The 10,984-nt window shown below is 45.5% G+C and overlaps 1 long non-coding RNA gene across 1 annotated transcript; it reads right to left on the reverse strand.

The window, feature by feature from the left end:
- Positions 1-6,756: 6,756 nt before the first annotated feature.
- Positions 6,757-9,948, reverse strand: LOC127476146 (uncharacterized). The gene is made up of 3 exons (XR_007906482.1): positions 9,864-9,948; positions 8,718-8,759; positions 6,757-6,872 (listed from the first exon to the last, which is right to left on the reverse strand). It is a non-coding gene; the product is annotated as an uncharacterized LOC127476146 (long non-coding RNA).
- Between the last annotated feature and the right edge of the window lie 1,036 nt (positions 9,949-10,984).

The following is a 10,984-nucleotide window of genomic DNA, read 5'->3' on the forward strand; positions in this document are numbered from 1 at the left end:
AACCACGTGACATCAATCCACCTTGATACAACAGACACCCCCAGACTTCATAGGACAACCTGCAAATTCCAAACACGGCAAAGATGCAGAAGTTTAAGCAGGATATCAAGAGATGGAAATGCAATGCCAGAAACCTCACTCATGTGGCTGTTTAGTAAATATGTAATCAGCAGCTCAGAGCATCTTGTGTATGCAGCCAGAAACAGCCAAGATCCAGTTGTCAGACAGTCACACACTGCCAGTCGTGACATGGCCATGACATGCCTGTGTTATACACTTTGCTATTTGCTGTACAGAGTAAAAGGAGTAATGATCTTGCTTCTGAGTTTCAGAGAGGTTGATGGTCCTTGGCTGATGGGAAAGGTATATTCTGGAGAAAACAGTCACATCACAACTAACAAATATTTGTTGACACCGAAGCAGAACAAAAAGTTTGGACCTCAAACTAGGAATCTCAGGAGGCAGTCAGACTAAGCCTGCCAAAAATGCCAGTTGCTTGTAAAACCCCCAGTCTGGTGTTAAACTCCAGCTAAACAAGGTAGCAATAAACTTACCAGCCATCGTCACTGGAGCTGGGGATCAGGGAGGAGAAGGAAGAGGCCCACAGATGAGTGCCAGGGCTGGCGAGCACCTTGCTGGCCAAAGGCAGCCTTCCCCCTCAGACCTCACTGGATGTGAATTCTGCCTTGTGCAAGGCTTGAAATTTGAATGTTTCCTGACGTCCCACGCTCCTATTAAAAATAAAACCCAAAGGTTTCCAACAAAGCAGCATATTTTATATACGCCAGGAAGAAAATGAATTAAAAATGCATATCTTTGTTTCTTCCTGACAATATCACATTGATTCAAAGCAGTGAGCAAACCAGAGCAACAATCAGCACTCTGCAAAGAGTTGCCTATAGCCCCACAAGGAAGAGGTTTTGTTCCACACCCTTGGATTTTGCTCACTAGTAATCTGGATTTCCACATGCATCTCCCTCCTCACCATGGGGAAATCTCAAGGCCTGTTTGAGTGCAATGGCTCTTGAAGGGAGTAAGCTCTTTAAACCATCCCTGGCATTGTGGAAAAATCAGGAAACTTTAATTAGGGGAGCAAAAACAGAAAACCACCCACAAGGCATTTTTTTATTTACTTTTGCTAAGTGCAGAAATGAACTTCACAGGAATTTCGTCCCACAGGAATTTCCAATATTTTAGTATTTGTTTCCGTTGAGACTGGGGACGAAATGTTGAAATATCAAAGCATTTCCATAGAATGAAGTGTTCTGGGAAGCAGTGTTTTGTACGTCACTTTGACGTGTTTCAGACTTGAACTTGCACCTGGCCGAGCTGCTGAGCGGCCGCTGTGCGGGCGCCTCGTGGCACCAGGCTCCTTTATAGACCAGGCTCGGAACAGCCAGGACTTCCCACCCAAAATACATCACCAAGTCCCACAACACCACGCAGAAATGCAACAAGGCAGGAGGCAGTAGTTCACCACGGAATTCATCGTCCAGCCAGTGGCTTGGGCTGCGTGAGAGGAGGGGCCATCAGATCTCCATCCTGTGTGAGCTGAGTGTGCATAAATGCTGGACACAGCTGAGCCCAACTGTTCCATTCCAGTGTTGTTGGCTTTGTTTATTTTCTAGGATAAAAGATGGACAATTTTCAGCCAGCTGTAAGAGTGTATTGGTCTGTCAGCACTCCAGAGATATCCCCACCTCCCACTGCACAGCAGAACTGCACCCCTGTTGTCTTCTCCATGACGCAGATGGGCAGGAGAGAAGGGTTGTAGTGTCCAATGCTGGGGACACCTATTCACACCAGCATGTCCTTGGCCTGGATCTTTTCTGGGGTTGGATAGGTCCACCTATTCCCTCCAACACCATCCTCAAGAGATCAAACTCTCTCACTGAATCTCCTGTCCACCTTTTGTGGTCATTCACCCCAGCCCTGCCCCAAGAGTTTTCCAGAGGAGATAAAGGTCAGGGAGCAGAGCAGCAAGTAGGGCCATTAGGAAGGAAGTCATCTTTGGAGGAAAGGGGAAAAAACCTTGTTCTCAACACAGCTGTAACAAAAATTCCCAGCAGTACAAGGTCCCTTATGCCTTTTTTGTGTTGGCCACTCTCAGCATCAGGTTTCACATCACCTGTCAGAACAGGATGGCGGAACTGATTGTGAGTTTTAATTTTTCAAATGTGTCTGGCCCAAGAACTGCTATTGTACATTTTCCACTTTTGATAGTTTCTTATATATTGTTTTGTGCTCTCCAACCATTGCCTTTCTGGGAATTCAGGTGATGTGTGGCTTTTGAAGGCATTTCCTTTCCTAACTTCATTTTTCTAGACATTTTTGGTATCAAGAAAAATAAGTCCCACTCCACACACACACTTTTTCATTGAAACCTCAATTTCTCCTGGAGCAAGCATGGATCAGGAACTAGCCAGGACCACACACAGTTCTTCTAATATCCCAGCCTGATGAACAAGAAGGGAATGGAGGAGGCAACCAGCACACTGTACAGAAAGGAAGGAGATGAAATCCAGCCATTAATAGGAATAGACCGTGAAGCCCTTGTTCAGATCAAAAAAATCTGTGGACATCAGTGGATGTTTTGATGAAGTAAGGACAGAGGGACATGATCTGAATCCTAGAACTGTACATGAGAGATCCCTCCTGGCATGAGCCACATTTTGGACAGGCTGGCATTCTCATTGCTTTCTCTCAGATCCCTTGCAGGTCTTTCCATGGACCAAAGTCTTATGGGCAGCCAGGGTCAAAGGTGGGCTCCTCTGCCAGCTCAAGCCCAAGGCTGGTCCCAACCCCTTGCAGAACTCCTGGTGGGGCAGGGGCTGTCCCTGGGATAGAAATCAGTAAGTGTTGCATTCCTGTGGGTTTCCCGGCAGGCTGAGCAATCACTTCCTGCTGAGTTAGGGTCACAACCATTCATTTACAGTGGACTCACCTTGTGATGTACCAGAAGCCTTGATTTCCACCAGAACTCATAAGTCACTACATCACAGGCTGGGAGGATGCATGTCAACAAGGGCTGGAAACAATGCCTTGGACAGAGCTGTTGCAGAAGGGGATTTTTTGTGGGCTTTTGTGCTAAAAGCAGATCTTCACCCGGTAAAAGTTGTTGCCAGCAAATGCAGTTCCTTGGTGAATCCCACTCCATGCATCTCTAGCAGTAATCCTATTTACTTTGAGACAAGTCTTGCTCTTCCCAGTATTTTCAGGGTGTAGGGAGGTTTTTGATACACAGTCTTCATGGGCACAAATATTCCGTGCTTTTTACGGGCTTAATGAACAAAGAGGGTTTGTTATGTGTTCCATCAGATCATTTCTACCAAGTTATGACACATTCTCAGGTCCAAACAGTTGAAGATTTTACTTATTTAAAGACTGGGGAAGGTGTCTGTTGGAGCAAATATCAGTTGATATAAATTGAGAGGAGGCCTTTATCTCCCATACTGCTAAACTAGTTCAAACCATATCAGACTTCCTTGGATACCGTGGTGGCAAGCTCAAGCTGCTACAAGAACCGAGAGTGTTCATAAGAGCAGTCTCATTTGACCACATCTAAATCCTAGAAATACTGTAACCTGGCCAGAAGGCACCTGACTTATTGGTGGGGTAGGTTCAACTGGTCTCACTGCTGTGTTGTCTGCCATTCAGATGCCCGATCCCATGTCAGGCCAAGACTTCAACTCTTTTCCCTTGTCGCAGTGCCAAGAACACCCAGTCCCCTGTGCTGAAAAAGGCTGAAGCACGTGCCTTTTTTTTCCAGCCAAGCATCAAGGAAATCACGAATTCTCAACCTTTCAGGGACCTTTAAATAATACACAACTCATCTAAGTTAGGACAGATCTTACTATTCTGCATCTTCAAATCCGTCCTACAGCTGCCCAGTGGGAATTGATGGGGAGTCACTCCATGTGGGGAGTAATTTGCTGGTGACAGGGCAATAGAATTGACTACTTCCCGCTCCTGCAGTAGCACAAAAAAAAATGTATTTGCAGTATCAGGTTCTAGGTTTTGGGGTCAAAAAACCTCTTGTTTTGCTTGAGACACAGGGAGTGAGCAAAGACATGAGAGTCAAACAATGCTTCTCAAAGTATGTGATTCCTCAGGAATGTAGGAACAAGAATTTCCAGATGCAAAGTGCTGTCACAAACTCCAATACAAAATGTCCAAACACACTTACAGGCAGGGACAACTGCAGCCTGAGCCACCCTGTCTGCTGACTGCTGGCCCCAGCTTTAAGTGATGGTCCCCTTTGGTACCCAGTCATGCAGAGAAGGGTACCATGTTAGCTGACAAATGAGGTAAAAGCACTCTTGTGATCTGCTCCCTGTTTACACTTTCCCAGCATAATTTTACCTCTCACCTTTATCACTCTCACCCTAACTAATTTGTTTGCTACACAGTTGTTTCCTCCTTCTGCTCTTGGATCTTACCATAGCCTCTCCTCCAGTGATGCTGAGTGCCTTATTTGATGCTGAGTGCTAAATGAGTTCTTTCCCTGGAGACCTACATGACACTAGAAAAAATATGTACTCATATTGTTTTGGGGGATTGCCACTTCTCGTATGTGCTGGCTCCACCATAGGAAAGGTCAGCCTGGAACAAGAACACCTTGTTTGCAGAGGCAGCGCTGGGAAGGAAGAAGAGGTGAAGGACTGGGGAGACCTCACAGAAATGCTGTCTGATGGTTAAAGGTGGCACCAATACCTTACAGCAGCAACTTCCACAGGTAGCATTTGTAAGAAAACTCTGTTTCCAATGCATTCATCAGCTCTGAGTTCAGATCTGTTAAAGATGGCCAGAGTATTACAGCTGATCAGAACAGAACATTCTCCAACAACTTTAAAATTGGAGCCCTTTGACTCAGATATCTCTTTATCTGTTGCATCTTCCTATATCATCTACAAAACGGCAAGTCAGTGCACAGGAGCATCTCCTCACAGGTGGGTTTGCTCTCTCTTCTTCTTCAATAATGAAAATAAAAAAATAAATTCCCAACCCAGGCACAGAAGCACCAGAACTAATTTTCCGGCAGATGTAAGAGACCGTCAACTAATGTAGGAAATTAAATGTTTAAGGAAATTATAGAACGAAAATATAAACTCTTGAATGGGAGCCAAGAAATACAAATTCCATCATTTATCAAAAAAACTCCAAAATGAGCCTGAAACAGTGTGGGGACAGCTGAATGAAAGGCTATATTCAGGCAGCAGCACTGTTTAGCTTACTTTTTGGACCTTTTCCCTTTATTGATGCTGTTGGGAGACTCTCGTTCCAAAACCTCTAATGCTGTGTTCTAGGATGAGTTACTAAAAGCAGCCATTCTTCCACACATGAAAACGTTCAATTATTTGCATGTTCGGTGTCTTTAATGCCTCTTTTGTACCTCTGTTTTTTGGGGGGGGAGGCAGATGAGGGATCTTGGATTTCAGCAGTATTCTGATATAAATTTCCTCTAAGAGAAGGAAGGCAAAGAAGAAAAAGTCTCTACAAGCCTGAAATGGAGTTGAGGCGGGCTGGCTTTCTTGATTTACTTGAAGGATCTGATGAAGGTGTTTATTCAGGACTTGTGGAGTGCTGCCAGCCCTTAAGTAAAGACTCAGCTCTGAAGTTTCAGCATTACCTAGCATTCCTTGAGCCATGTGACACAAAACACCCGATCTGAACCGTCCCAAACTGTTGCTGTAGTGCTACTAACATCAGCACTGTGCACAGGACAGATAAAGGGCTCAGGAAGCTGCTCCATAAGCATGTCCACACGGAAAGGGGTGAGGGTATGCAGTGCTAGGCATGTATTTTGGGACAGAAAACTTCCTGGCAGCTCACAGCAGACAAGTGTAATCTTCTATGTGGTCATCTTGGCCCTTTTTTGCATGGGCTAGAAGGTTACAGGAAAGCTGGAGGCACCTGGCCAGCCACAGACATGTTACCAACATTAGGAAATACTTTAAATACCGTCCAACTGACCTGTGAAACTCACTGCTACAGGCCATTACCAAGATTCTGGGAATAAGCAGATCATGGCTTGCTTCTTAGCACACTGGATGATGTTGAAAGAGTCTGTTTATTGGAGAGATCCTACACTTGCAGGCTAAATCTTGGTTAAAACTGCTGCTGAAATTTGCTGTGCAAAGGGCTAAAAGCCCACAAATGGCCAGTGACCACAGCTCAGTGGAGAAATGGTAATTCATTACACCATGATAATTCAATCCCTTATGATTTCTTCCCATGCCCAACAAATCTAGCAGGAATCTAAAAGAGAATTTCTTGCACTTATGGTTGACAAGATTAGCTAGTCATAAGAGCCAGTATTAAACAAACAAAAAATAAGAGGTTTGGAAGAAATAAGAATCCTCAGGGTTTAAACCAGTGAATGGGGATTAGGAAGATATTTCTCTGAAGTTCAGTTATTCCTAATCTCTTGTGGCATGCCACATCTCCTGCCAGAGCCTCCAGCCCTTGCCTAAGAAGTACTGGCCTGGGCAAAGCACTATCCTGCTTCACTGTAGGCAGGCACGGGTGTGCAGAGGACAGACAAAGGAGCTTTGTTCAGCCTTGTCCCGGTGAATCCCACAGTGGTCCACGATCACCCGATGCAGTCCCTCTGCATCCCGTTTTTCACTGACCAGCATTTGGCACCGGAGCTCGAGATTTACCCACCAAGGCGCTCCCACAGCTCTGAGCCGCCCTGGTCTTCTCAGTCCCTCTGACTTGCTCGTTTTGCACTGCTTTTATTGGAGCTTTTATTATCGACGAGTAACGATCCCAGATTTGCTTTCCTGGGCCAACAGCACCATCTACAGCTTCCTCCGACAAGTGCAGTCCCCTTCTGCCTGCGGGAACGCGCCTCCTCCTTCCATCGACATCTGTGAAAAACAAGAGACAAGAATAATGTACAGGTGTTAGGGTGGAAAAGAGAAGGTGGCAGACTGAACAGCACCTCTGGGGCTACAAAAGCTAATATACAGTCATATACAGCTGGTGTATTGTACTGAAACAGGGAGGTAGGCTTTGTACAGCAGGAGGGAAAAGGCAAGTGATTTGTAGTTGTGTTCTCATTCTCAGGTAGCAATGTGTGTGTTTGGAGAAAAAAGCTCTTCAGAGGTGTATGATCCTTGTTTACTGTTTCCATGACGTAAAACACAGGAAACAACTTGGGCAGAGTTATAAAAGCAGTTGGTGACAGACCCAGGACCACAGCCTGTGGCCACTGCTCACAGTTTCCCAGCCAACAGCGGGGCCACTGCTGCTTTTCCAAAGGCAAATGAAGAGGGTCACTGCCTCCAATGCCCTAAAAACATCCACGCAGTTCAGATGAAGTCCCTCCATGCACCTTGACGCGCAGTGGTGCTGTGCTTCCAAGGGCCACTTGTAGGAGCAACCTATAACACGCAGCAGAAAATCATGGGAAATCACTCTAATGTGCCAGTGGAAGAAAGTGGGAGAAACCTCTCTGCAATAGGAAGGAATCTGTAAGAAAAAGCTCTGAGGTAATGCTGGCAAGTAGATCATGCCCCATGCTCACAAAGAGCAAAAGTGAAAAAAAAACTATTTCCCTATTTCTTCTGCCTTGTGACCCATCACTTCAGACTTCCCAAGCTGACCTTTAAAGGACTCAACTGGATACCTTAGACATGAGTGTGGGATAGTGTGTGCTTTCCCCAAAATGATATGGAAATGTGATATCCTCAAGAATGGGTTAGCCAGACAGTGAGGTTTGCACAGGAAAGGACAGTCCTGCATGGCCCTGGTGCTACACACGCCCAGTGAGGAGGTCACAGCAGCTGTGCACATCTGCACCGTGGTACACACAGAAACGTGGGAGGAGGAGCTGGATGTGCAAAAAACAAATGGAACAAAATGTTCTAATCTAGCCTGTCTGGTTTTGCAACAAATCTGTGCCTTGCTTTGCTGTTACAGGAGCCATGGACCAGTGAACCCAAGGGGACAGGTAGATTTGTCCCTTGTCTCCTCTTCCTCCCTCTCCTCCACAGAAAGCAGGACCTGCTGTACTGGCAGCAGCTGAGCCAGACTCCACCAGCGCTCATTAGACAAAGTTCCTGGAGAACAGATTGCACCTTGAGGCTACTTCCATGCTGGTATCCTAGATGGAAAAAGACCCTGTCTAGGCTCCCACGGGTGTCCTCGGCCTCCCACAAGATGCTGGAGCAAAACAAAGCAACATGGCCCAAGAACTGCTTTCCCAATAGGTAGTGTGGGTGGAACCCTTTGCCAGTCCTGAGGAATTGCTTTAAACACTTCAAGGAAAGCAACTATATGCAGTAGGACACCACAGTTTCGAGTGCCCAGGAGCAGCAACAACCAGGTCCCAGAGCCACAGCTGCAAAAGTTCCTGTCAGGAGGGAGCAGAGATTTCCCAGGAGATGCTGAAGTGCCAGGACCACGTGCCTTTGATCTTGTTCACTGCCTCACTCTCTGAGTAACCAGGGACTGTATGGGAATAAATCAGCATATTAATAGGAATGCTAATTGCAGCTGAATCTTGGATGGACTAAAATATCCACATTCCTTTTAATTATGAATTCTACAGCCCAGTTTGAACCACACTTGGAACAGTTAATGAGAGCAACTATTATTTTAAAGATCAACCATCCTTGCAATAGTTTTGATTCTTAGTTTAAAATACAAAGGCCTCTAACAGGACAGATCCACATCTCAGTATCACAGCATAACCAAACTCCCTCACTTACAGTGTAGAGGCCACTCAGAGTAACTGAGGTCAGGATAGGGCCCTGTAATTGAAAGTGTGTCTTGTTAATAAGAGGCAAAAATACACTTCTGTTCCCATTTCTCCTGAGCTGAACAGCACTGCAGTGATAAGTAATTGGCATTTCAATGTCTGTGTACAGTGACCACATTCTTGAGTGAGGGCATACCTATGAAGTGTCTGTTACTACAAGCCCTACACACCAGTATACATATATATTTTTGTATACGTATTTTTATATATTATGTATATTATATATGGACTGCTTTGTTGCCAATCCTCCTTGTGCAAAGGAGTCAGGGTGTTACCTGTTTTCGCACTCCAGTTCCTGCAGCCCAGAAGGGCTTCACAATGCTTAAGCACCTTTAGCTCTTTCTTTTCTTTTTAGGCAGCTTAATGAAGGAAGTCTAAAAGAACTGAAACACTCCCTCACACCCACTGTGTTATACATGGTCCACAGCCTTGCCTTGCGTCTGCCTCCACTCAAAACAGCATGAGTAAAGCAGCACCAAAGACCTCTCCCTCACTGGAGCCTGTCTCAGGAGGGAATGATCTACAGACACAGTTATGAAGGTTAATGTGCCTTGCAGGACTCTCTTGAGAGCAAGAGGAGAGGTGAGAAACCACGTTCTGGATCTTCCCTACCTCATTCCAAGGTCTGCTCATTTGTTACCTCAGAATGAGCTTCCAGCCCTGCAGTGTCCTGCAGCAGCGAGTTCCACAACTCACACCAGCACTTCTCACTCAGTCCACTACTTTGTCTGAATTATTCCCAGGTTTTGGTTATTTAGTGTAGTCCAAGTGTCCAGTCTGCCTTCTCTTGTCAGAGAAAACGAATGGGAGTAAATGCCTCTCTTTGGTGCTCTCACACCAGAAGAATTTCACATTCAAAACCTCATGATACATGCCTCCAGACAGTAGCTTTTCCCTCCCCTTTATTTTATATATAGCTACAGTTGCCATTCTCCAGGGTGAGAGTGCACCCCACTAGAGACCAGTCAAGCCACCTGAATCTCATCTGTCAATGCATAATATCTGAGTCTGCATTGGCTGAGTATTCCTTGAGCTTGAGATATTTCCAGTGACAGAGAAACTGTGATAGACCTTGCAAATAATTTTAATTACTCACACTGTTTCCTATTTTCCTACTGTCTTCCCATTAAACCTTCTGTAGGTCTCTTGGGTCAAGGTTGGACTTGATGATCTCAGAGGTCACTTCCAACCCAGCTGATTCTATGATTCTATGATTCTATGATTCTATGATTCTATCATCTTCAGCCTTTGGCTGCCTGAGGTCTTAGTCCCAAGACCAGATCCTGATCTCAATGGCACAAGAGCAGCATCCAAAGCTACTCTCTCCAATCTCTCCAGAATGCCAATGGCAAGAGGCTGCTCAAAAATCCCTCCTTCCCCCACCCACACATGGCAGTTTCTTCATGGCTTTCTGTGTTTGTCCCAGACACTTCACACCTTTACCCACCCCGGAACATTTGCCTGACAAGTAAGACAGTTGGCCAGTTTCCCCATTATAGCCTATTCTCATTTCTTTATGGGGCTCTGGCAAACCCCAGAGCTCTAATAGCATCTTAATTCAGGATATTGCTCTACTCCTAACAGAAAGTCTCAGAAACTAAGCCCAGGCACGCAAATACTTCCTTCTATACTGAATTTAATTTATGGTGTGTTGTCATATAAAGAGCTGTTAAATGGAGTGCTAATCTTCTTCTTTAAGGGGGAGCTGTAATAACACAGGGGTATGAACAGGCTGATGCACTTGAACCAGCTAAGTCACATCTCTGCAGGCCTTCTGCCCTGTAGAGAGTCAGGGTGGGAAGTTATAGCACTGCAGATGTCAGTGTATGAAATACATGTTTTCTGATACTTTAGCTATGCATACACAGGAAAACTTGCTATTCACTTGTGTGTTATGCAGGTATGTGCAGAGTCTGGCTTTGGTTTTTTGGCAGAAATTTTGTGGCTGGTTGAAACATCCAGGTGGGAGAGTTCCTAAAGACCCTGGGACAGTGGTGCACAGTGACACTGGTGCAGGTACATGGTGTGCAGCCCTATGGGAACATAAGAAGGAAAAGGCCAGAGGATATGAGGAGTGCTGGGATGGCTCTGGATTTCCCATCACCAGCTCCTCCAAGAACTCTTTGCGGGGATATTTCAGAGGATTATGAGAGTCAGCCTTGCCTTGGAGCATGGGATTGCAAAAACCAGCTTTGAGTTTCCCCTCAGCCCTTCTGG

Source organism: Manacus candei, unplaced genomic scaffold (assembly GCF_025592945.1).
Source record: "Manacus candei isolate 608988 ecotype Guabito, Panama unplaced genomic scaffold, ASM2559294v1 h1tg000048l, whole genome shotgun sequence".
NCBI lineage: Eukaryota > Metazoa > Chordata > Aves > Passeriformes > Pipridae > Manacus > Manacus candei.